At 48.1% G+C, this 27,163-nt stretch overlaps 1 long non-coding RNA gene across 1 annotated transcript; it reads right to left on the reverse strand.

Annotated features, from left to right (window-relative positions):
- Nucleotides 1-3,680: 3,680 nt before the first annotated feature.
- LOC144377189 (uncharacterized) lies at nt 3,681-26,093 on the reverse strand. The gene is made up of 3 exons (XR_013437897.1): nt 25,892-26,093; nt 24,189-24,321; nt 3,681-11,044 (listed from the first exon to the last, which is right to left on the reverse strand). It is a non-coding gene; the product is annotated as an uncharacterized LOC144377189 (long non-coding RNA).
- Between the last annotated feature and the right edge of the window lie 1,070 nt (nt 26,094-27,163).

A 27,163-nucleotide genomic window follows, 5' to 3' on the forward strand; every position in this document is an offset into this window, starting at 1 on the left:
CTGGGGCACATCTTAGGAGTCACACAGAAACTCCTGGAATTCTTTCTTTATGTGTCTCCCTCCTCTGGTTCTCTGCCTCCACAAGTTCTAGTCTCCTCAGCCTCATCAGACTATGATTTCTTTATTCTTCACTCAGGGATGCAGCCATGGGCTGCTTGGGATCCTAATCCCTGTACTGTATTCCAGAACTTTCCCCCAGGGATGGTAGGGCTTACCTCATTTATTTTCCTTGTTTTCAGGGATCCGAGCTCTTGTGTTGTTTGTTGTTCATTTCCTGGGAACAGCTGTCTCAAATTTTAACTTGCTTTGGGTTGGTGTTCTTAGGATGGCAAGTCCAGTCCCAGTGCCATCACCAGGACCATAAAAGTCAGAGATGCATTCTTTCATCGAGGTGTGTAAATTACTCTCGAACCTGGCAATCTGCCAGGCTCTGATGATTCTTAAGAATTTTCCAACTGGTTCTGTTGGATTCACTATGGAAATGACCATTAGCACCTCCAAATATGGACATTTTTCTTTTCCATTCTTTCAATTTCCGTATTTTGTGTCCTTTGGTTATATTGCAGCATTGGGTAGTCACCTGTGCTATACTGGTTAGTAAAAGGAAAGCATTTCTTTGGTAGTCTTAATGGACTACATCTGAATTTTTCTCAGTTTTGATTTTTGCACAAGTATTTTATATCTAGCATTTCTCAAGTTAAAGAAAACTTTTAAAAAACCTTTTTTTCTGGGCTGGGGTTGTAGCTCAGTGGTAGAGTGCTTGCCTCGTATGTATGAAGCACTGGGTTTGATCCTCAGCACCACATTAAATAAATAAATAAATAAAGATATTGTGTCCATCTACAAATAAACAAAATTTTAAAAAAAACTTTTTTTCTGAGTTAAAAATAATAATCACTTGTTAAACTTTGTTAAGAACATATTCTGAATCTATTGATAAAAGCACCAGATTTTTCTTCTTTAGTGCATTGATATGTTGAATTACAATAGGATTTCCAAGATTCAGCATTTGTGTACTGTGGAATGCACCCTAACTTTGTCATTATTAATGCAGTTAATCATTAGATTTAGTTGACTCAAGTTTTTTTCTATTATATTCTAATTTTTGTTCTTATATAATTTTTCAATTGAGGCATGGTCCTTTCATAAAATATATTAGACAGCTTTTCCCCTTTTTGATTTCTGAAACAACTCAGATAAAGTAGGGATTATTTTTTACTAGACAACGTAACAGAACTGATGCAGGCTGAGAGCAGGAAGCCACCACCTGTATCCACACTGTGTGCACACCTGTGCTGTGTGACAGCCACCTGCTGGCCCCTGAGGACTGTTTTGGCAGTCAGATCTATTGTCACCGTATCACAGTGCTGGTGTTGAGGTAACTCTTACCTCACTTAATCAGGGTCCCCAAGAGGCAGGACTCCTGATGCTGGCCATTTGGACATGCCCAAGAGAAGCCATACAAAGTTCCTTTAAAGGTGAAAGTTCTTGACTTAATAAGAATGGGGGGGGGGAATCCTATGCAGAGTTTGCTAAGAATGAATCACCTATGAAATTGGGAAGAAGAATAAAAGAAATTCACTCTAGTTTTGCTATCGCATATCAAAGTGCAAGTTATGACCACGGTGTTTGGCAAGCACAGAGTTAAAAAGGAAAAGATACCAAATGTGTGAGTGGAACCCAGGAACAGAAGACATCTTCCTTTTGCTGGCAACAGATTTCACAAGACAGCATCGAGCCCTCATGAAGTCTTCAATAAGGGACCCCTGAATCCAGTGACATCGAGCCACTTACAGCAAACAAGAGAGGGCTACACAGATTCAGGAACGGGCAGTGGTGGGGTTTGCTACTATCCGTGGTTTCAGGGTTCCTGGAGTACATCCCCTGTGGATAGGGCGAGGAGCTATATTCTCTGCTCTTTCATTGAATCTATAGATATTCATCTGTTTTCATTATGTATCCATTTATTTATATTTTCTCTCTTTTTTTAAAAGAATCAATTGTTTTTTTCATGAGAAATCATTATAGTGAAAAAACTATTCAGTGTCTTTTTTGGGTGGTGGTAGACACAAGAACTCAAGCCTAAAATACTATGACATGTGTGAACCTACAAATCAAACTGGGAAATTCTAAGTAAAATCAGTGTATTGTATCTGTCAATATTCTGGCTGAGAGGTTGCATTATAGTTCTGCTAAATGCTACCACTGGGGAAAACGTGGTAAGAGTACAGAGTTTGCAGGGTTCTCTCTGTATTTCTTGTCTCCTCCCAGAACAGCTCACTTCCTACCTTGAAGCCTTCTGCTGGGCTTTTTTGTTACAAACTACCCCCATTTCACAAGTCGCCTCCAGCAACAATTAGTCCTGCATGTAATTTCTGAATCAAATGGTGGGTTTGGGTGAGAACTGTGGGATCCGTTTGGAAGCAGATGTAGCCTGAGGGGAAGTCACTCCTTGTGTTGGAGGGGAGTAGGGGAGGGGGTGAGGGAGGAAGGGCAGCCACTCTCACAGCCTGGTCTGACCCTGGGCTCTAAACTAGGAGCCCCCAGGGATGTCCACGCCTGATTCTGAGAACCTTCCAGAGCAAAAGGGGCTGGAGTTGCAATCCAGGTTAAGGACACTGAGATGGGGAGATTATGCTGGTTTTTCTGGGTGGGTGCACTCCAATCTCTGAAAGCAGAGAACCTTTCCTGGTGGTTGAGAGAGGGGTGAGGGTCGGGGTTGGGGGTAGAACTGTCAGAAAGATGCCAAACTGCTGGCTTTGAAGATAGTAGAAGGAAGCCATGAGCCAAGGAATGCCGGGGCTTCTGGAAGCTGCAAGAGGCAGGAGAAATGGATTCTCCCTCCGGTCTCCAGGAGCCAGCCCGGGACACCCTGGTCTTGCTCTAACACGTTGGCCATGTCATTGCCCTCTTTCCGAGCTTTGGTGACTTCATCAATAAAATGGGGACATACTCATTTTTTACAATTCAAACCACTCTAGGCCCTGCCAACCCGCAGGGACTGGTAGTCCATTTAACAATAAAACGCAAACGTGTGCCTCTGTCCCCTGCCTGCTGCGGGGGTGGGCCCCAGCAGGTCTCTTCTCTGCAAATTCCTGAGAGGACAAAGGCGCTGGCCCCATGCTCTCTAAGGTAGCAGCTACAGCTGTCTTGCCAAGCCCCCGCCATGCCAACCTCAGCTTAGCCCAGCCGAGAGGACTCTGCTCTAAGTCAGCATCATGAACTTCAATTATATGCCTGGCACAACTCAGGCATATAATACTTAGAGAAATCACCCAGGAGTCTTGAAGGTGACAGGATCCCAGGCCCCATCCCAAGCCTGCTGATTCTGAGACCATTCAAGGCCCTGCAAACTACCAGTCTTCAAAAGAACACCAGGGTTTTGTCTGGATTCTTCTAATGACTATCATTTTCTCTATCACTTGGGGCAAGTCATTTAATCTTTCTGGGTTGAATTTTTCTCATTTATAACTGAAAAATCTTGAACTAGGCTATGTCTAAGGCTCTTCCATAACTCAAGGTCTTTCACATACAGTTGTATTTTTTTTTTTTTCATTTCTGAAGGCACCTAAGGATTTTACTCCATCTCAGGGCCACTTGAGCTTCAGTGAGCTTCAGTTTTCTTTGAACAAGGCTGTCATGTATCTAGGATATCGGGATGAATCTAAACTGAGACCATGGCAGAGCCAAGAATTTGTTTTAAAATACACAAATAAATTTTTGGTCCATAAAAAGGTAAAATAAAAAACAACTACAGTTGCCATTCTGATGAATATCCAACATGGGAAATGCAGCTCAAGAGCGTGCAAGTTGAGCTGGGTATGGAAGGAGGGTGGGCATGGGTGTGGACAGGTGGCAAACCAGGATGCAGAGAAGCCAGCCTCCTCCAACTTCTGGAAGTATGAAATCCTCCTGCTCTGCCTACTTCCTTGGGTTGGTATAAGGAGCACACAGGGAGTCTACTTGGACCTTTTCTGTAAACTGCTGAGTGTTGCATGTGCATAAATGATTCTGTTTCTTCTCCCTCATTCCTGAGTGTGGACCCAGCAGAGCCCAACCTTCCAAGACAAAGTCATCATGTCAGGGGGAAAAAAAAAAATGAAGTCCTTCTCTGGTAACCATAGTCATTCATCCAAATCATGCCCACTGTATCAGTCACAACAGGATAAGCTGTGCTACAGTAACAAACATCCTCCCAATTGTAGTGACTTCAAACAAAAGTCTCATTTGTCACTCATCCTCCAAGTCCATCATGGGTTGGTGGTACAAGGTTCTGGTCATCAAAGTCATGGAAACAATTTGGTTAACAGAACACCCCATCATTTCAAATCACGTGATCACCTTACCAGAGGGAATGAGAGCCCTTTGGAAGTCTAACACCTTGGCCTAAAAGTGGTCACCTTTGCTCACTCCCATTGGTCAGAACTAACCCCTGGGCTACAGCCAACTATCCAGGGACAGGGAAGGAAGTTCAAGCCCACCATGCCCCTGGGCAGCAGAGCAGAAAATATCTGGTGTTTACAATATTGCCCATGGCTTCCATCCTTCAGGTCCCAGCTCCCTTCACATTACTTCCCATGCAAGCCTCTCCGTGTCCCCGTAGACTGCTTTCCTGAAAGTTCCATTTGTGATGCTCTTGCCCAGAGACATGGGGAATGAAGAAGGAATTTTGTTTTTGAGTTGTAGAGGGATGAGTGGGAAGCTTAAGTCCCAGCGCACACGCTGGGCTGCAGAGGCTGCTTCTGTGGGTGGCATGACAGGAGTGTCCTTTGGCTTTCCCATTTGGAACAAAAGGGTCCCCTCAGGCTTGGGGCTGTGGTTCCGGAGAGGTCCCTAATTTCACATCCAACATCACTTCACCCTCCTGGAGCGCGCCCCCTACCCAGAGGGTATCCTGCCTGGACCCCAGGTGGAGGCTGGGAGAGCAGGCTGGTTTGTGCTTCAGCTTCTGTCTTTGTTCTCTGTCCCTTTTCTGTGTTAAAAACCAGTGGACAAATCCTCCCAGTCCCCCAGCCCTCGTCTTCCTGGCTAAGTCGGGTGGTGGCTGCAGCAGCTATTTCAAGCCCAAAAGGTGAAAGAGCTCTATCTTGCCTCTCCTCTCTCCCCTCTGAGTCTGCTCGGGATTTCTTTTCTGACAAGCTCCTTGGCTACTTGGGGTCCAGTAAGTCGCCCCCATGCTTGCCGTTCACTGGCGTAGACTAAGAACTTCGGGAGGACAAATGGCATCCTCTCAGGGCAGAGCCTGGCAGAGGCTGGGCCCTGCCTGGATTCTCAGTCACAATTGTCCGCAGCAGAGGAGAGAAGTGAGGCCCAGCCATGCTGCTTATCAGACGCCCCCTCGGTGGTCCTAATGAGCGACCAGGCTGGAGAAACACTGAGGTCGGTGGTCCAACGCATGAAGATTCAAAGATGGGGAAATAGGCCCGGAATTGTGAGGGACATTTGCTAGTGCCTCACAGCCAGGGAGTGACAAGTTGGTGGCTTAAACCTCAGCATACCTTCACCTCAGCACCCTCTGCATTTTACACATGCCAGGACTGGAACCCCACCCCTCTGCACCTCTGACACCTAGCCGTGGGTATGGGTGCTGAATAAAAAGGGTGTGGGGTAAATTAATATTGCTTCCAAATGTTTGTAGTCTTTGTTTATAAGCAGTTATAATGCACCAAAATTCTAAATGCTTTATAAATATAATTCAATCCTTAGAAGAACCCCTTTGTGGGCGTAAATATTATTTCCCTCTATTTTATAGTTGAGGATGTGGAAGCACAGAGAGGTGAGGTAACTTCTCCAGGGTCACAAAACTACCCGGTGGTGAGCAGAAACTTGAATTTAGGTAAAGAGCTCGACTCCACTTTGTTGGGTTCCACCGCCCTTGCACGGAGGGTCCCTTCTCACTTTTTGAATCTGGCAGTTCCATTCAGAGCTCAGTAGACTCTGGCAGTGTTCACCCCCCTTTCTTAGTAGCATCCTAGGTTTTAACGCAGCTCTGTTTCCTGTCCTGCTTTTCACTGACCTGTCCTGTTGTTCACCTGCTTCATCCAGGGACTTGCTCTGCATGGTTCTGATAACTTCCAGGAGAGCTGGGAGGTGACAAAGATCATTCTCACCTTGATGACGTCACCAAGCCTGGCCTCCAGGAGTCACCCCACCGTGGCAGAAGGAAGTTGGCTGGTGGCTCAGGACTGTGGTGCAAGGGTGCATGGTCTGTGTGGCCCTGCTTGGAGCAACACCTTCTAGGAATCACCTCTCAGCACCCAGTTGTAGCTTGGCTCCCTTACCATGTTGTAGACTCCCAGGGGCACAAGAGATGCCATGGACTCTGTTGTCACAGTGCAGTCACCTTGGAATTGTCAAGGGTCTATTCTGCTTGGAACCTGAGGCACTTGTTTGAGTCCTTGATGAACAATGGATGGATCATGAGGACTCTGACCTCATCAGTGGATTAATCCATTTTATGGATTAATAATTCGAATGGACTACTGGGAAGAGGTGGAAACTGCAGGCAGATGGGGCATGGTTGGAGGAAGTAGGGCATGGGGGGTGCCCATGGGGACCGTATCATGCTCCAATCCCCCCCACCTAACTGCAGCTGCCATGAGCTGAGCAGCTTCCCTCCACCACATCCTTCCGCCATGATGCTCTGCTTCACCTCAGGCCCAGAGTGATGGCGCCAACTGACCATGGACTGAAACTTCTGACACTGTGAACCCAAATAAACCCTTCCTCCTCCAGGTTGTCTGTGTCAGGTACTTAGGTCACAGAGACCAAACTAATGCAAATCCCTTTAGTTCAGATTAAATCTTTCATGCAGCATGTTATCCAGGCTGTGAGTGGAGCTTTCAGAAACGGAGGGGACATATCCACATTCACGAGGTCACATTAAGGACACACAGCCCTGGTGGACAGGGGCGGCGTGGTTGTGTTCAGTCTCCACAGTGTGCAGCCTCAGCTGGACCCAGGAGGACACCCAACACCAGGGGACTCTCTTCACATCCTCCATGAAATGCTCTGTACCGAGAAAGATTTCCAAAAGCTTCCTAAGAATTCAAAAGTGCATTCCTGGTTGTGTTCTTTTCAGAAAGAAAGAACTCAAATGCCCAAATCGTATCCAGACATGATTTTGTCACTACTCTTGAGCTGGGGGAGTGATATCAAGCTGGGAAAAGATGAGGGAAAAGAGAACATGGAGTTAGGCCTTGGTTGACTGAAGGAGCTGCCCAGAGAGCACCTTGCCCTGTCCTGACGGCACCACTAGATGGCAGTGTCTCTGAATGTTCCAGCTCGCCCTGGGCCGCCCCTTAGGCGCCGGGTGCCTTGGGGCTGAGTCAGGAGCACATCCTCTCTCGCGTTCAGGAGGATTAAGGGACTCCGACCCCGGATGCTGTGTCTCCAGCCAGAGCAGAAGGCTGAGTCTCTGTGGCCCGCGTTCAGCTGTTTCAACAAAATCAGCCTTGACCCCAGTGCCTGTTGGCCAGGGGCCGCTGGCACGTTGGAATGAGTGCCTTGGCTTTTCTGAGAAACGTGTCTATTAGACCAGATGTTATGAGGGGGCCAAGAAAGTTGGGGCACTTGAGAAAACACAGCCCTGTTAGGCTCCATCTGTGTTACACTCCACAGGGTCTCTATCTGTTCTGCACCACCTGGCATCGAAGCTAGCACTCATCCCGCCACACACACCTGCTCCAACCATTGGCTGTGACATCATGGGCCATTTTTGCCATGAAAACCCTCCCTGAATTATATACCCCATTCATTAATTCACTTTCTTATTCATATTTATCTGGCACCTTCTATCAACCAGAGGTTCTGCTATATCCTGGGGATGCAAGAATGGCTGTCCTGCCACTGCAGAGCTCGCACCTAGTGTGTGGGGAGTGGAGGAGAATTGGTCCATCACGATTACAGGAGGTGTTGTGTAGGGTGTGTGGCAGGGACTCTAGAAGGCCCCTTCCTTTACGAGCTCTTGGCCTTGGGCGAGTTCCTTAGCCAGGAGTCTCTGTATGTGGTCTCTGATTGTGCATGGGGACAGTTGTGAGGATTAAGATGTGCGTGCATGTGACAGACATCGGGCCTGGCACAAATGCCTGCTATTTTTATGACTGTTATGCACCTCCGCAACACCAGAGGGTGCTGTCACACAGACCTCACATACGGCTGAGGGTGGCTGCCCGGATGGAAACGCTCCATCTTCTCATCCGTAAAAAGAGATAACAATACTGACATCGTCGTGACTCTCTGAGGTAAGGGAAGAGCATGGTATTTCATCCGGCTTCCGTTATCATTATCAGATCTAGATGCCACAGCCATCAAGGCTAACTGCAAAGGCTAAACTCTGCATTGGGAGCCATGGAGAGACACCCAGGGCGCCCACTAAGGCGTGTGTTTGGCTCACAGGTGGCCAGTTTTCACCTGGTGACCCCCTCCTCTTCCTGCTGCCTGAAGAGAGCTGAACCAGCGGAAGTCACTGTGTCCCCACTGCTGTCTCTGAGCACCCACGTGCCCACCTCTGTGTACCAGGAGGCACTCCATCTTGTCATCTGGGCAGGATCATCAGCAGGAATTCTCCAACAGCGGGAGGAAGGGAGGCCGCACCTCCCGAGTGATTTCTCCAGCGACTTGGCCTGTTAGATGTCTCCTCACGGAACCCTCGGGGCAGCCCTGAGACATAGGCTCTGTGACAGTGTCCCTGTTTACGGACTAGGAAATGGAGGACAGAGTCACCCAGAAAGCCTGTGGGTCCCGTCTGACTCCTGGCCTGCAGTCTTTCCACGGCACAACGCTGTCTTGAGCAGTTTGATGGCATCGACTAGAAAGCCCCGCTGTGCTGGTCCCTAGGCTGACAAGTGGCAGTAAATGCTGTTGGATTGGGCCAATGGCTGGCTCAGCCCAGAGGACCTGTTTATCGGCACCACATGTGGATGAGCATAGGATTCTAGAAAATGACTCACTGGCTTCTCTACCAGCTCACACGGTGCTGACAGCTTCTGCCCAGCCCCTCAAGGCCCCTAGGCGGGCTAACTGGGGGTGGGAGGTGACTTCTCTGTGGACAGGGAGTCCCGGGAACGTGGTCCTCAGGCCAACACCGTCCCCACCACAGCCAACCTCTAGGGAGAGTTCCCTGTCCCAAGACAATCAGGGTGAAGTTCTCCCTGTTCAGATCCTGAGGAAAGCCAGTTTTAGGTCCTCACCAGAGAGGGGACACACTAACCCTCCACACGTACCTGGGACAGCAGTAACGTCCCCTGGCCCTGCAGAGCCAGAGGCTGGAGCTGACCTACCCCACCTGCACAGGGCTGCTGTGCCCTTCTTGCCACCTTGGAGCTTGAGACATCCCGGCAGGGCGTTGGCCAGAGTGGCTCTCGGACAAAGGAAAACTCGTGGGCAGAATGTTTGAGGATGGGAATGTTGTCCACTGGGGTGTCCACTAGGATTCCAAGACTGATTTTTTTCTTAACACTTGTCTGGCAACTCGGAGCGCACCTCTGAGGTTTCCATGAGCCCAGCTTCCATCCCCCGCTCTGAGCTTTCCATGGAGGCCACCCCTCCCTCGCCTCCGTCTTCTGTGTTCACCAGCTCAGGGGACAATCACATGACCAGGGCTGAGGAAGCTTTGGGTTTGGGACCCTGCAGGAGTGATTGTTTCAGGGGGTGGAGGGAGGTCCTGGCCAGACCAGAAGAGAATCAACACTGGGGTTTTGCTGGAATTAGCAGGCAACACATTCTCCTTCTGCCCAGGTTCCTAAGCTGGTGGCCCATCAGCCTGGAACTGCAGGTGGCCATGTTGCCCCCACTGCCGCCGGAGATGGAAGCCGGCCCTGAGGAGAGCAGAGAGAGACAAGGCACGGTGAGACAAAGGCTCCTGGTGACATCTTCTGAGCAGCTGGAGTTGACCGTGGACTTTTCCAGTTATACAAGTTGACGTATTTCTTTTGGTGTGCGTTGCGAGATTGGAGTTGAATTTTGGTCTCTTGGATCTGCAAGTATCACGGGTAAAGTAGAAACATTTCACAAGGAGACCAGTTACTAAATGGGTTCTGAGAATACAGTGGAAATTCTATTTGAAATTTACTTGATACTTAATGTCAATCATTATTGTATTATGCTGTATATTAAAGATATAAGAGAAATCCTGTTACACCTAGGTTATATCATGGTGAGGGGAAAAGCCTAAATAAACATATTCTACAAACTTATCAGATAAACCCCAGAGACTTGCTTCTCTGGACCCAGAAGTTTCTGAGTTTGAACTCCAGCTCTGTTAGTTACCTTGGACAAATGCCATGGGCCTCCATTTCTTTATCTACCACATGGAGGTTTAGAGGGTGGCTCCATTACTGGGCAGTTATGGGGGACTAGCTTAAATAATAAGAACACCCAGTCTTACAAACACATCCACGAGATGGGGCCTGAGAAGCAGAAAGGCCAAGTAACTTGCTCAAGATCAGCCACCTAATAAGAGGCAGAGCTGGGATTCAAGCCCCGGCATAGTGACTCCAATCTCCCTCTCCTGGTCACCATGTTTACTATCTCTTAAGATAAAGGAAGTTTAAAAACTTGCCCAAGCTTGCACCCCGAAACAAGGCACACAGGTGTGGGGTGGGCCAGAAGCCTGGCTCAAGGCTCAGTGTGAACTTAGGCAAGCCTCTTGCTTCCTGCCCTTTGGTTGCTCCCGTGTAAACCCAGTGGGTATCTGTGGTCTCTAAGGGTTTGTCCAAGTGTTAGCTTGGGTTCAGAGCCATTTCTCACAACCAAGGGGGCCAAGGAGACAGCCTGGCCCAGGTGAGGGCTGGGGCTGCACTGGCCCCTCTGTTCTGCTTCCTGCTCTGGTCTTCTCTCCCTATTTTCCCATCTTCCTTTAATCTGGTCCATTTCCAAGGTCAAGGAAGAACACTGTGACGAAAAGTGGCCATCTCTGAACTTGGCCTTGGGCCTCCTTCCACGTCGAATCCGTCATTTTTATGACCAATTTCTAGCTCTTTCCTGATCATTTTAAAAGCTTTTATCACATCTGAAAACACTTCCCATATGGCAACAAACTCTCCTAGAAAAAAAAAAAGAGAAGAAGTGTTTTGATGAGTTAAGTGTAAATGAATCAAAACCATATGGATTAAATTTCCCCTGAAATACACTCAGCATTAACCATTAAGGACAAATGCTTAGGGACAATATGGACTGGGGGTGGGTGGGGTGGAGAGCTGAGGTCTGACTTGGAACATCTTCTGTGTCCCTTAGCAACAGGGCCATTTGTTCCACAGTGTGCGCACCCCCAAAGTCCCAGACCCCCTAACTCACACTCGGTTTTTAACAGATGAGCCAACAAGCTTAGGCTGGAACTTAATGAGGCCTTAGAGGGAAAATTCAACTAACCAAGGGCATCTTATTTTGGCTGCTCTTGCTGCGAGAGGCTCTCTTTGAAAAGTGGCACACTTGTTCAAGGTGGTAAACAACTGTGGGTTGGATGTGGTTTGTCCCTGCTGAAACTCCTGGTGAGATTTAACTGCCAGTGCGATGGTATTGGGAGGTGGTGGGGCTATTAAGAGACATGGGTCACAGGGGTTCTACCCTCATGAAGCCATTAATGTAGTTACTGTGAGAGCGGGCTACTTATTACAAGGGTAGGTCCCCCTCTGCCGGCTTCTCCCTCTTTTCCACACATAAATCAAGCAAATGGGGCCACTCAGTGATGGACTTCCAGCCTCCAGAACAGTGAACTAAGGAAATCTCTTATTATGACCTAGTCTCAGATATTCTGTCGTAGCAACAGAAAGTGGACTAAGTCGAGAAACCTTGAGCCAACAGGTCGATTGGTTCATTCATTCAAAGGACATCTATTGAGACTCTGGTCTGTGTGTCAGAAGCTGGGAGACAAAGAAAAATAGAATAAAGAGAAGACAAAGAGTGCCCTCGCTGGAGGGATTCAGGTTCTCTGCCCCTCCACCTCTGAGTTGAGGCCATGATGCCATCTTGCTCTGCTGCCACTTCTCAGTGTCGTCTTTGCCCTCAAGACACCAGGGTCTTTGCTGAGAGGCTTGGCTAGCTGGCACTATTTATTTCCGCAAGGCCTTGATCAAGGCTGGGAACACACTGGACGACAGATCATCTACGCTGGCACCCGCTAACACACTGTTCATCAAACCCCAACCTCTCCCACCAAATCACAAGGCAGCCTCCTGATTGGACATCCCGGGTGTCCTCTTCCAGTCCATTCTCCACCCGACCACCGGAATCTGATGATGTCATTCTACTGTTCAGAGAACCTGGGCTCCCAAGTGCAAAATCCAGGCTCCACAGCATGGCAGTGGGCCCTCTGCAGGAACAGGGCCCCCTTCCCCGCAAGTCTGTGGTTCATACCTCTCCACTTGACACCTCATACCCTGACAAAGCAGAAGTGCCCCTAGCCCCAGGACTCTGCACCCCATGGTCTCTCCTCTCTCTTCTCTTCCTTGTGCAATGTCTCTTCCATCCTTCTTTGACTAATTAACTCAAGTTCTCACATAATGGGTTCTGTGACGTGCTTCTGAAGATTTTGTTCCACGGAATAAAGGGTTCCGTGGTCAATAGAGTTTTCAAAAGTGTGAAGTTAGAAAAAGCCTAAAGGCTTTGTACCTGCCACAGGACTTCTTAGAGCCTTTACTCGGCTAATGTCTATTGTAGCTAAGACCAAACTTCAAGTGCTCATAGGATCCTACTGGCTTCAAATCCTTACTGCTATCTGTTACTTCTTGGGACACAGTGGAGGAAAGTGTCCTAACAACAACTCTCTCCTCAATTTGGAGCAAGAAAAATACTGTCTTCATTCAAAGAACATTTACTGAGAACAGGTTGAGATCCATTATCCAAAATGCTTGGGACCAAAAGTGCTTCCGATTTTTGAATTCTTCCAAATTTGGAATATTTGCATAAAACTCCGCAGATTGTACACCCCTAACCTGAAGTGCTTCAAAATCTGGAATTTTTTTGCGTATCATGTAAGTGCTCCAAGTTTCAGATTCTGGAGCATTTTTGAATTTCAGATTTTCAGATTAGGGATATTCCAGCTGTATCTAATTTATATCAGAATGAACAGGAATGAGGAGGCAAAGAGGAATGAAATAGAGTCTCTTCCATGGATGAGATCATTTTTTTTTTTTTTTTTTTTGGTGATCACACTGTGTTTCTAGATCTTCAAGACCTTCGCGGGAACAATGAGCTGTATTTGAAACCTTCTCAGGAAATAGTTTGGGGAATAAAACACATGAGGTAAAACGTGCATGCGGTGGACTTTTTTCATGGTCTAATTTCATTGCCAAGAGCCCAGCCTTCGCCATTGGGAGAATGTGGCTAAACTCACCATCTCCAGCTGGTGGGGAAGTGGGAATGGTCTCCAAGAACCTTCCACAAAGGCTTACTGGTCTTTTCCTACCTTAAACCTTGCCTCATTCTCTCTCTCTCTCTCTCTCTCTCTCTCTCTCTCTCTCTCTCTCTCTCTCTCTCTCTCCTCCCTCCCTCCCTCCCTCCCTCCCTCCCTCCCTCCCTTTTGAAACTGGAAGCATTTTGCTTTTCCAGGTTCAACTCTGCCCAGGAAAGCCTCAACACCTTTCCAAAAGTATTCCATCGCCTTCTCTGGCTGCCACAAGGGAGGAGTGGGGACAACTGGGTGGCCCCTGGGTTTCTAAGTGCAATGGGTGGTTGTTTCGGGGGAAGAGCAGGGCTGACCTCTGGTAGCCGTCGGGGAATGGTGCTGATTTCTATGGTTAGCATTAAAGTCCACAGATGAACATTCAAAACAAGGGCTGAGGGCTGGGAGCTGCGAGTGTGTAGAGCAGGCTGTGTGGCTCTGGGCACAAGCAGAGCTACATCTGGGAACAGGCAACCAGCATGACACACTGAGTGGGAAGGAGCTTCCACACCTCTGCACATAACCCAAAGACATGCTGGCATCTAAGGACGAGTCACTGGGCCCATCCGAGTCAGGATCCACGGGAGCCAGGACCATTCTTATGTAAACCATTCTGAGCCTTCTGCAAGAGTTTTCATGAAGCAAGGAAATTAGAGGAGAGAAGAAACAGACCAGGAAGTTCCACACTCTCCTTGAGTGTAGGGACCATCTCTGCTCTGTCCACCGTGACATTTAGTACAGAGCCTGGCCCTTGGATATGTTCCAAAACTATGTCAGCATGGATGAAGGCTAAACGTATTCTCTCAGGGCATGTCCACAAGCACATGGCTGTTTCTTTGAGGGGGCTCATCTTCCACAGTCGGGATGATGAGGTCTTCATGATGAGCACTTCCTACCTCCACCCTTGGAAAACTATTGAGGCCTAGTTTGTTCTCCAGGACGGTGAGATCTGGGAGACCTGGGACACAAGCCTTTCTTGGGTAGGAGCAAGGGTTCACTCAGCCTGTTTCAATGAGCAGAGGAGGAAGCGAACAGCAGTCAGTCAGCATGTTATGTAGGAAGCAGATCTGGGGACAGGAAGTAAACATCAATTCAAAGAGAACTTCCAAACAGCTGGTGCTGAGGCTGTAGCCTGAGAAAGATGAGGCTTAAGTCGCACTGCCTGCTCACTCAACTACACCTCCATGTACAGCTGAGCTGGGTGGGTAGATGGGTGGTGATCTTTCTGTAACTAAAAATCATCTTCCCCAAAAGGCTTATGGTTGGGAAATTTATGGTTGAAGACTTTAAGGTCTTCAATGAAAAAAAAATTGGGTTTGTAGGCAGAGGTGACAGAAGCTTCTCTTAAAGCCATATTTAAAGGAAAATATGTCCAATAACACATTTATAAAAAAGGATTATTGGAGGTATTTTATTTAATTACATAAAAAAATCCTCAAATCCCCAAAACAACAACAAAAAGTAAACCATCCAAGTAGAAAATGTGCAAAAGACATCAACAGACACTTCCCCAAAGAGGACAACATGTGGCAAATGAACACTTGAAAAGAGGTTCGGCATCATGCGCCAACAAGAAGATGCAAATTGAAACCACAATGAGGTATTACTGACACCTACCAGAATGGCAAAGGTAAGACATAGGGACAACCCTAAGTGCTGGAGAAGAGGTAGAGGATTCATTCATTGCTCGGGGGAATGGTTTTGCCACTCTGGAAAACAGCTTGGCAGTTTCTTATAAAACTAAACATGCAATCACCATGTGACCCCATATTTGAAATGTGGGGCCTTCACTCCACAAAGATGAAAAGTTACGTTCACACAGAAACCCATACAAAAATGTTCACGGCAACTGTATTCATGAATAACTCCAGATCTAGAAAAAAAAATAAAACCCAGATACTCTTCAATAGGTGACTAACAAAACAGACTGGAAAATGAAATCATCAGGACTCAAAACAATTTGGATGAATCTCCCAGAATTATACTGAGTGAACAAGGACCATGTCAAAAAAAGATTATGTTTTATGTGATTCCATTTATATAACATTCTAGAATTCATGGAAATGGGCACTAGACTAGTGGTAGATGAGGGTTTGCAACAGGGAGTGGGGACAACAGGGAGGTGTTTAGGGTTATAGAAAGGAAACGAGGGGTCCTGCAGTGACAGAGCTGTCCTCTGACTGGTAGTGACAACATGGATCTGCATGTATGAGGATATTGTACGGAACTGGACACACCCACCTTTCCACACGGTAGGAACATCTGTGGCTAGCTTTAGCATCAAGACCACAGAAAGGACAGCCCAGTGCCAAAGGCAGAATAAGATTTCCCCACACCAGCTGGTGACCCTGCTTGACTGCATGGGAAGAAAGGACACCTATGAGACCCCCCTTTTGTCTTCTTAGGATAGCTAGCAAAGCAACAAGGTGCTTCCTACATGAAGAAGCAGTTTCAATTTGAAGCTGCAGAGGTTTAGCATTGAGGACGCTGCAGAGATGCTGAGGAGTGGGTTGTGTTATGAAGCGGGCACATCAGAGCAAATCTAAACCATCATTTTTCATTTTTTTCAAAGGAGAAGAATGGCAGGGGAGAAATGACTGAACCAAACTAGTGACAACCTGAGGACTGAGGGCCGAGGTCCTCTAGGCCCTATATGACCCAGAAGCTCACTCTACCAACAAACAATGGCCCAACCATCTATAAAAATAGAACTTTGACCCATAACCTGACTTTTTATCTACAGTAAACAACCCAGGAAGCCAGAATCCTGCAAAAAAGATAACTTCTGACTCATCAAAGAAAATCACCCTGAACTGTAGTCCTTTCTGAACATCTGCTATAAATCAGACTTGCAGGAAGCTGGACTGCCATCTCTCGTGACAACCCAGGAAAACTCAACAGTCACTTCCCTCACAAAGGCTCCCAAATGGCCAGGACTTGATTAATGGCTGACAGCTTCCTGAATTGTCAATACTTCCAGCTTAGGGACAACCAGAGAAAGCCAGATATGGTGGGTGCGTCACCAACTGGATGAGATGCCTGCTTCTGGCCAGCAGCCCCCACCTGGGCACCCGAGGCCCTCTTTCCTTCACAATAAAGCTTGCCCTTCCCTAACTGTCTTGGCGCCTCTGCCAAACACAAATGGCAGTGCTCACTCCTTTGCTATGACAAGCTCAGAACAAATAGCTCTTACTTTCACATATCTTTTTAGAACTTTATGGAATAAATAATTTCAGACAACTAATGGAATTACCTTCTCTCCCAATTCCATCTCCCACCACGTCCATCAGCAAAAGGGTGACTCTCGGCTGGTCCCCCCTTTTGCCTGTGAAGAAGATTCCCCTGCAGGCTCAGCTCCTGGCAGGTGCCATGAGGGTTTTCCCAGGGTCTAGAGCATGCCCGACAGCATCAGGGCCCCCAGTAGGGCTTGACTGGTGGTTTGTGGCTGGTGTCTATTCTGATTGCTCCGTGCCCTCGCTTGATCTAGGAGTGCCTATGCTAAATATTGGTAAATACTTTGGGTATTCTCCCCCAAGCCCAGGTTAAATCGCTGCTGTGCACCTGTCCTCGTTCAATGCCGTGTTTCCCACTGAAGACCCCCTCTGAGGATGAAGTGCTGCGGGCTGCCTCTAATCTCAGCACTAACTAGCAGGGCAAGCCACATCCCCTCCTTGGCCCTCTCTGCTGTTGTATAGGAAGACTGGATTAAGTAACATCTGAAGTCCCTCCTCTACCTGACACTCTCAGTGGTCTATCCACTGCCTCCTGGTCCCCAACCATGTTGGACATTATACAGGTCTCGGAAGGACCGTTCCTGACTTCCGTTTTGGAGAAGGAGGGCACATCAAGCCAGTGTGTCCCCTCTGCCTGGCTGAACAGAGACAAACTTTGGCAGAATCAACTTCCTGCGATGCATATTAGCTCTGTTGTTCCAAGAGGAGGCACCACGCCCTTCGTTATAATTCACAGCTCACTGACTCGCTTCCCCTGGGGGCATGTTTTTAAAATTGAATGAATCCAGAGTTCACATATGTCGCTTGAGTATGACATTGTTAATACCTTCCTACTTGCTCCCTGACTGCCCACCCACTGCCCCCCCCCAATCACACACTCTCATTGAGCGTCATTAGAAACAAAACAAAATCCTCACGCCCACTCCAAGGCCTAAGTCCTGCAGAGCCAGAGCAGAGGAGAGGTTGTCTCCTCTAAGGTTCAGAAATAAAATGACTTTCTCCTTTCAGTGGCTGTTCCCTGATGTGACTCTGTGATCAGTATCAAATGCCCAGTAGCAAGGATTTCTGTAGAGCCTTCTCAGCTAAAATAGATTTAACCTGAGCGTTGCTCTTTGTGAGGGAACAATGGGTGTAACAATAAGGAGCTGCTATATTGTTCATGCATGAATAGTCGGGATTCTAGATGTTTGCTGTTGGGCCCTGTAGATTACCTGCAAAGAATGTCCGGCACCCTCTGTTGAGAAAGGTTATGCGACATGCAAGCTGTCCAAGCCATTTGATGGTAATGAATCAACAGGGGCCTGCAATTAATGAAGTCTTATTTCAAAATGGTAGGGAGTCACCTTTTGAAACCAGGTCTGTTTTCTCCTCCAGCCTAATTGTGCAGCCCAGGGTGTCTCCAACTTGAATGGGTCATCTTTGTATGTGAGCGGGGATTGGGGGTTGGCAAGCAGGGACAGAGGGTGGTAAGCAAGATTTCTTTGGAGGTTTACTTGGGCTAGCTCCCGGGGAAATGAAACCCATATGCTTGTGTTAGCATGTGGCTCAGAACCAGGCAAGCCACACGGGCAGGCCGGAAGAGCAATGGCGACTGCTGAGTTTTCCAGCCCAATGTTCAGGTGGGAAAAATCTTGATCTTTGGGGATACCCACCCTGTGGCTGCACCATGTGTGAGAAATCATGAATAATGCAGTGTGGTGCCAGTGCAGAGGCTGGGGGGCAGAACAGGCTTCATGAGCCAGGCAGGTTGGCACACCTGTAATCCCAGGTATTTGGGAGGCTGAGGCAGGAGGATCAGGAGTTTGAGGTCAGCCTGGGCAACACAGTGAGACCCTTGTCTCAAAATAAATAAACACTTTTTTTAGGGGAAAAAAAAAAGAAGCTTTGTATCCAGCACATCTGAAAACCTGTCATCCATCACCATTAACTAGCAGAGTGACTTCTGTAGACTTGTCAGCCTTCCCCAGCACACTTGACCCTCCACTGAACAACAGGAGTATCATCACTTCCCCGAATGGAATGGTTCTTGCAAGGGAAATATGTCCCCCTCCTTGGTACTCAATAAATGTATTGGGTAGACATTGCTAGTTTACCAATATCTCTCCTTCTTCCTTACAATAGAGTCCCCCAATTTTTTTCAGGACAGCAAGAGTGACTGAATTTCCCACTGTCCCTTGTAGTCGGGGTGACCGTACAACATTGTTGTGGTCAGTTGAAAGTGGACCACAACACTGGGTAGACCTTTTTGGAAAGCTGCTATTCCTTGATTTAAAGACAAAGGCAGACTTCACAACACTTTTTTCTTTTCCCTGTCCTCCTCTTCTTCCTTCCTGGAATGTAGACATTAGGCTTGGAAGCCTGCGATCCGCCATTTTGCCTCCACAAGGACAAACTCTGCAGGTACTAAGGCAAGTGGGGCAGAAGGACAGAGGGAGCCAGCACAGCTGTCCTCTGTGGCCTCTCTTGGGACCCCTTGTTGGGTGAGAACAATATATCCCCATGTGTCCAAGTCACCGCTACTAAAGTTTTCTGTTATATGCAGCCAAGCACAATCTCCAAAGGCTACCTGGGGATTGTTATTTCTTCAGACCAGCAAAACAAGCCCTTGATAAGCTCCTTGGAGAACAAATCAGGTTTGGGGGAGGAATGCACTGGAAGATCTGTCAGGTCTCTGGTTCTTCAGGACTTTCCCCTTTACCTGCCAACCTCTGAACCAGAGTTTTTATTTACCTGGGCTGTCTTGCTTTTTATTTACCAGGGCTTCCGGGAAAATTGAGTTAAATTAAGGGAGATCAGAGGCAAAGATAGCCTGGCACTATATAAATACCTGTCTACATCACAGAAGGCACTGGAGGTAATCAACCCAAGAACAAAGGCAGTACCGCATCGAAGAAGCTGCCTGCTAGAGCTGACCGCAGCAGCCCTGCCCAGCCAGGGAACTAAAGATGGGAACCGACGGGCCCCAAATAATAATGGCCATAAAATTTAAAAGGCTTCTTCCCTACTGAAGAAACCTTTGCTGAGTTCATCCTGGAGAAATAGCCGAGATTATGCAGCTTCTCCAAAGAGACTTCTCATGGGAACTTGGGAGAAGTTCAGGCCTCTCAGCTAAGGCTGCCAAGGGGCCCTAGACCCCGTGGGAGAGCAGGGTGAGAGCTTCCTCCTGACCTCTGAAGGTCACACGACTGACCCCACAGCTCTGGGCAGTGTGGCTTAGAGGCTGTCTCTCCAGGAGGATGGTGGAGTAAAAGTGAGTCACAAATGAGCTCATCACCATTAATGTGTCGGCTGAAACTGCCAGTCTGACATCCCTCCTAATGGCTGACAAATGTCAGGGTGACTCGTGTGCTTTTTTTGTTAATTGAATTGGTTAATTAGGTCCCAGAGGCCTAGCTGCTAATTATGAGCTACAGCCGAATATGAGCTTAAAAAAAAAAAAAAAAAGATGCAAGGAAGTTAAAACAAAAGAGAAAAACACACACTCACACCCAAACACACACACAGACACACCCCGACTCCTTTGTGTTCTTTACAATCTGTACTGTTACCTTCTCTTAATTTCTGACCTGCCACATGTTACTACCTTCTTGATGTGTTCAAAAAATTTTTTAAAAAGGCAAGAAAAACTCCAATTCTGCCTTTTTCCGCGAGGAGCATCTGCTCAGGCAGAGCCTCGTTCATTAGTTTCCTGCCAATTAGCAAGGGAAAAAAAAAAGATGGGGGGGGGCAACCAGATTTGCAGCCCCAACGTGTCTCCTTGTGAAGATGGCGTGTTCAAAAGCGACCCAGTCCCTCCTGTTTGGATGAAGAGGCAGTAACCGTCTATCAGACCCAGCCGTGACATATTGATGTTCATGAAAACTTTCCAGGAATTCTGTAGAACAGAGCCCAGGCCCAGGCGAGAAGCCCCAGAGCAGTCTCGGCTGACCCGTTGAGGAATAACCTGCCACCAAGGCAAGGGACCTGTTGGTAGCTCATGGAGGACTCTGGAAACTCCAGGAAGGATCTCCAGGAAGTGACTCCAGGAAGGATCTCCCAACAGTCAGCCACGCCTTTCCTGAGTTCCCCAGGCCAGTTACGGAAGAGCACCCAGGGGACACCCATCTCCCAGCCTCCTCCCTCCTCTTCACACCCCGCTGCCGTCTGGCAAACCCCAAATATCGCACAAACCAGTCGACACACGGGATGGGCGGGGATGAGTGGGGAAACTGAGGTAGCGGGGAGGGAAAGGAGGAGACTCAAAGGACCTTTGTGGAAAAGTCTGGAGCGACATTCTTTAGGGTAAAGCTGTGCCGGCCTCAGTAGGCCCCGCAGAGCCCTGCTCTGGAAGGGTCTGGGGTTCTGACAACACGTGGCTGGAAGCTCATGGTCTTGAGGAATGCGTGTGACCCAGACTCAGCTGCAGCCATCTCCCCCGATGTATTTAGGCTGGACTTGACTCACCCTTCCAAAGCTGCAGTCTGCCCTCCCAGCTAAACTGTGGAGCCACAGCCCCCCCCCCCTTGGTTCCTCCCAGCTCCCAGCCCTGCGCCTCATGAAAGCCTGTGGATCTGCTCCTGGGGAAGCTTCTCCACCAAGGCCTCTGATCACACCACGTTCCAGCACACTCGGGCAGGGAAGGGTGGGGCCTTGTGCACGACCCTACCTCCATCACCCCAGCACCTTCCTCAGTCCTTCTAAGACCTAGACGACCTTGCCCACCTCGCCCAACTTCTGTCTAATAATCACTGAGATAGGTGCAATCGAAAGAAAAGATGCACACTATGCAGAAATTCCACCCGAGTCTCTGAATGTCTCTGGCAGGTGTGTGCGTGTGTGCCCAGTCAGCGTTAATAGTGGTGACCGCTTGTGTTCATCCTGAGCAGAGCACCTCGGAGGGTCTTCAGGAGATCACGGTAACAATCCATGGAGGGAGAGCCGGCAAGGATGACTGTGTGCTGAAGGGGACTCAGGACAGAGGGAGACAGTGTAGCACACTGGTCAAGAGTGTGACTCTGTATCCTGATGACCAGGGCCCAAGTCCTGGCCTTGCCACCTGCTTGCTGTGCAACCTCAGACCAGTTTTCTAGGAAATGCCCGTAACAAGACTATTGTCCTCCTGGCGCGGATGCTGAGAGGACAGATGGTGAGGCACATGCATGTAGAGCACGGTGTCTGCAGCACCCAGTGTCCAGAAGCCTGTAGCTGCTTTACTCTCTCAGTCTTTCTTTTACTCATTTGTTGGAGTGGCTTTTGCTCTTTTAAGCCCAAAGAGATGATTCTCTTTAGATTTTATACTGGGCACTGTTCTGCCCCCTGGATGCTCACAGAAGACTCAAAAAGGGAGATGTGGGCGGAGGGGGCGGGGGGAGATGGTTATGATGGTGATAAAACAATATCATTTGGAGTTGAATGATAGGTGCCCCTCATTCCACTCTTCCCAACTAGTGCTGCCACAGAATCCCTCCTTCCTCCAGGAGGAAGAAGCTGCCTCATGTGTCTTCTGGGGCAAGAGTGGCAACTCAGGCCTAGTTTGCTGAGCAGGGGCTTCAGGGACTCTTGGGGGCGGGGGTCCCTGTTCTTTTCTGGTAAAGAAACTCCACAATTAATCCCCATTTTTTTTCCTGTTCCATCATCTGCAGGAAAAGGAAGATCATTTGGCTACACTGGAATTCAAGGTGACCAGTTGTCCCAGCTTGCCTGGGACCAAAGGAGCTTGGGACAGGGGACTTTGAGTCCTCAAAGAAGGAAACTCCCAAATTGTGATGGGTCAGTCACCCTCCTGGAAGACAACATTTTCAGATTATTTAGAATAGTCATTGTATTTTGGGGAGGTACTAGCCCCCAACTATCCCCAAAAGTTAACCAACTCAGTAAAAACCTGGGGCCTCTCTACATCGACAGATGCTACATGCATCTGTGCGGCTCAGGGGACTCTTTTTGCAAAAGTCGTAGAAACACAATTTCCCAGTCACCCAGAACCTGGGCCGTGGCATTCGCTGCTTTGGAAACTGGACTCCTTCATGGGATCTTGGGAAAAAGAAGTCCTGGGTGGACTGAGCTGCTTCCCACAAATTACATGATGGTACAGAGAGGGGCCGAGGAGGAGATGCTCAGGAGTCAACAAAACAAAAACGAAACCCAAGAGGAGCCTCATGGATGTTACCATGCAGAGGGGACACCCCCCAACACACTCCCCACACCCCACACCCCTGCTGCCAGGCCCTGGAAACTTGCTCTCCCCAGCCCAGGTGGATCTGTCCACGCTGATTTGAGAGAAGCCTCAGATTTACAAAGAATTTGCAAAAAGATTTACAAAAAAAGAAGGGGCTCACATTTCTCACAGTAAGAAAGGGAGACAACCAAAATTAGAGGAAGAGAGCTCACAGGCATTGGGCACCCAAAACTCACCAGCTCCATTTAGCCCTAGAGGATCTACAGAGGTCACTGTTAGGATCCATATTCAGTGGCTGCAGGAACCAGGGCCCAGGAGGGAAAGTCACCTTCCCAAGATTGCTTTAGTTAACAAGTGCCAAACCTGGGACCTCTAAATAATAATGATGAGAATAATAACTTAATTAAAACAGCCATGATAGTGGAGCAGCAGTTACTATATATTAAATATTTCTTAGGTTTGGATGCCAGAATATATTCTTTATGTTTAATTCCATTTAATCCTCAAACAGTCTTCTACTAAACCCATTCAACACAGAGACAAATTGAGGCTCAGCAAGATCCTGCAAGGTACTGGAGAACACCCAACCAGAAAGGGGCAGAACTAGGATTCGAACCTCCAACGTCTTGCTCTGCAAGCTAAACTTTCCCACAACCCACTTGGTCCTCCCCAGCTTACATTTCACCACTGAGTTTTCATATTTTTTAGGTGTAAAAAGGGAGGCCAAGGAATGTTCTGCCCCAAATAGATAGCTTTTAAGAGTGGGTCTTGGAAGAAAACAGACCCCAACTCAAGCATCCTAAGAGAACCCTGGTTCTGTTGTCCACTGGAAAAAAAAATACATTCTCCCAAAATGGTGGCTTTCTCCTCTTACCCCAGAGTAAACCTCTTAAATCACCAGATCAACCCTGTAGCGCCTCACTGAGGGACTTGGGATGGGGAAGAAGATGGTCACAATAGAAGCAATGACAAGAGAGCCGGAGCCTCAGCCAAGAGCAGCCTCCTCCCCCAGCCACTCAGAAAGGCCTGGGTCTCGCCTGTGCATGGAATATTGACCTGGTGGTATTGACACGCCACCTGCCAAGCTGCCTCCCCTTATCGATAACCAATGGTGGTGCCTAAAGTTCAAACACGGTTGGGCGGCTTTCATGTTTGTAAACAGTATTGATGTGCATAAATCAGGGCCCATCAGACTGCAGGATTAAACAAGGATGGAGGCAGAACATTTGGTGATTCCATCCGGAAGCACCTAATTAAAATCAGAGCTGAGAATGAAGCTGTAAATGGTCGCCAATTAATATAAAAGCCTTCCAATCCCGGGCACCCCAGCACCCCAACCTGGGCTTTCCCATGCTTGTGGCCAATGATGCTGCCTTCTTCCTCTTAGGATAAAATGGGGTCCATCACTGCCTTTGCTTACCCCTGGCAGAGCCTCTCAGGCCAGTGACCCCCAGTCGGTCCAGAAGGGAAGTCGTGTCTGAGAAGGCTGGGTGGGCTGTGGGAGAAGGCAGGCTTCCGACACCTCCGCTTAGACCAGAATATTCTGATGGAGCCTAGAAAGAAAATGCTTCAAGTTTTAATGGGAAAAAAAAACCACTGAACATATTATTAATGTGGGAAATCACAATTCCTCCTAAACTCCAAGAGGGTCAATTCAAGGACAAGGTTGGGCTCAGGGAAGGACAAGGCTATATCTTGTCCTCATTACTCATTAATTTGAAAAAGTGTTTTTACACTATGATGGCTCAACTCCAAACTGTCCAAACTTATCCCGGCTCAGATTAGCCCTATCCAAAGGTCCCACCGCACTGCTGGGGCCACCAGGTACGAGTGGGTGGCAGATGCTGCAGTTCACCTAAAGAAAGACTTGCCCAGCTATGACTCAAGGAGGTGTCGTAAGAGCTGCCCAGTAGGGAGATAAGTCATGTTTTCTTGGTGCCCTGCTTTCTGCCTTTCTCTCTCTTTAGCCTGGCTTTGTTGAAAGTCAATAAAAATGATGGCCAGCATGTATTTAGCACTTGCTGTGTGCCAAGCACCACCTTTAGCACTTTGCATACCTTAGCTCATTTGACTTTCATAAAAACCCCAAGAAAATGGAGACACGAGTATATTAGGTTATCACTACAGCAACTTGGTCTTCCCAAGAAGTCTTGGAGGGAACATAAACAGTGCTAGTCCCAGGTTTGACATGAATAGCAGAGCCCCAGGGGTAATGGTTCCCTGAAAGTCGGCATGGACCAGCGAGCAGGGAGCCCTCTTTGGAGCACAAACATGCCCTACTCTTGAAGAGAGAGGGTGGCCTGTTTTTGCTCCCACGATCTTCCTACTATCATCGTTTTTACCCATAGTCAGCCATGACCCACCGTCTTGCAAAAGCATTTTTATTGGCCTTGGGAAAAGATGACATTGCACTGTCATGAAGAACAATGAGATTAAGTACCTGAAAGAGAAAACTCTATAAAAATACATCAATCTATTATTCTAATTGGAGAATATTTTCCCCAAGACAGACCCTGCAGCCTCTCTTTCCTTAGCTGGCCCCAACCAAGGTACGCTCCTCCGGTTTGAGCTGCGCTGTGTCAATGACCTAGGGTGCTGGGAACCAGGGAGCCCGGAGTATGTGAGGGAGCAGGATCATGTTCCTGGCTTTAGCTTAGCGCCAGGACTGGAATGCTTAGCTCATGTGGGTTTTTTTTCAAGATTAATCATAAGTTACAACAAGCTGCTCTCCCTTTTGGGTTTTTCATTTGCATCATTTTCTCTCCCAGAGGGTTGAAGGAAGAAAAAATATCCGCTGCACAACTTTGGAAATTAGTTGCTTGTCACTCACTCTTTTGGAGTAGGGTTTGGAGCTCAGTCCTATGCTCCAGAGCCCTGGACTGGCTCCCTAGTAAGCATGAGATATTCAGCTGGAAAGGACCCTGATCCAAAGCACTTACAGCGAGGACAGCCACTGTGGGCAGCTCTGCGGTAACCCGAGCCCCTCGCTTCTGAGGGACCTCATTTATCTGCAGGTCCCCAGACACCTTCAAATCCAGACATTTAGCCCTCCATATGTATTTGAGGATCAGGAATAGGTCAGCCTGCCCTGTTCTCTACAGAAAAGAAAGGGCGTGGTTGTACCTTGAGAAGGGACCGTTCAGGAATTCAGGGTCCTTGGTAGTCCACGTGGAACAGCTAATGAGACATGGACCTTGCTGGAAGTTGTTGACCGCCTTTCCGAAGGGTAGCCCATTGTCCAGCTACACAAACCAGAAGAGTGAGCCCACACTGGTTGGAATCAGCGTCCACAGGAGCAGAATTGGGGCGTGGGACATGCTGCCAATTGTGCCATGCAATCTGAAGGAGGATCCCAGCCAGAGGCTGAGGTCAGCAGATCAACAGTCCAGGAAGCCAGGCTAACATTCCAGGCTCCAAACCCAGAGTGGTGGGAACACGGGAATGAAGATCGGGATGGTGGACAGGGGCTGTGCCACATGGAAGGAACACACGTGGGGAGGTCAGGTCAAGACTGAGGTCCTCTTGGCAACACCATCACGCAGACCCCACGTTCCTACGGTCAGGCGCTGCCACATTCTGCCTGACTCGGGAGCAGGGCTCATACCAGGGTCCATGAGACACAGGAGATCCATTTGGATGCTCCTGCCCTGCCACAACTGAGTGGGCCACTACCCGGGTTGTGACTGAAGTGTCACCACTAGTTGATGACGTGGATCAGAGCTTGACCAACAAAGGAACAGCTTCAGGAAGCATATGCTCAGCTTTGAAGTCAGAGGATGATCCCTTTCCTTCGCATAAGCCAACAGGTCTAGAAATCTACTCATGACTGTATTTTTTGTTGTTGTCTAGTTGACTTCCCTCACTCAACTAGACTGATCCTGAGTCAGTTGTGACCACGTGGAAACCCCCAATCCAACAGAGAATCCTTCCTCCAAAAGCTGTAACAGTTCCTGATTGTCAAAAAATAAAAGCATTTAATGTCAGCCTGTTGATAATAGAAGATCTTCCATGAGCTGGCCCCAATCCACCTTCCAGTATCTCCAACTGTACACAAGAGCTATAGCAGGGCACTTGCCAGTCCTCAGACACACTAGGCAGGGTCGCCTTTCAATCTCGCTAATGCCACTCTTCCTTCCCATTCCCATTTTTTTAAAATATTTTTTTAGTTGTATATGCACACAATATCTTTTTACATATTTATTTTTATGCGGTGCTGAGGATTGAACCCAGTGCCTCACACAGGTGAGGCAAGTGCTCTATCACTGAGCTACAGCCCCAGCCCCCTACTCCCATTTTTAATTTACCAGATTCTTCTAGACTCTATGTTACCACTTCCAGGACCTTAAGAAATTGAGAGCTATGTTAGTTTTCAAGGGCTGCCATGACCAAGTGCCA

The sequence above is a fragment of the Ictidomys tridecemlineatus genome, chromosome 1 (genome assembly GCF_052094955.1).
Source record: "Ictidomys tridecemlineatus isolate mIctTri1 chromosome 1, mIctTri1.hap1, whole genome shotgun sequence".
Lineage (NCBI taxonomy): Eukaryota > Metazoa > Chordata > Mammalia > Rodentia > Sciuridae > Ictidomys > Ictidomys tridecemlineatus.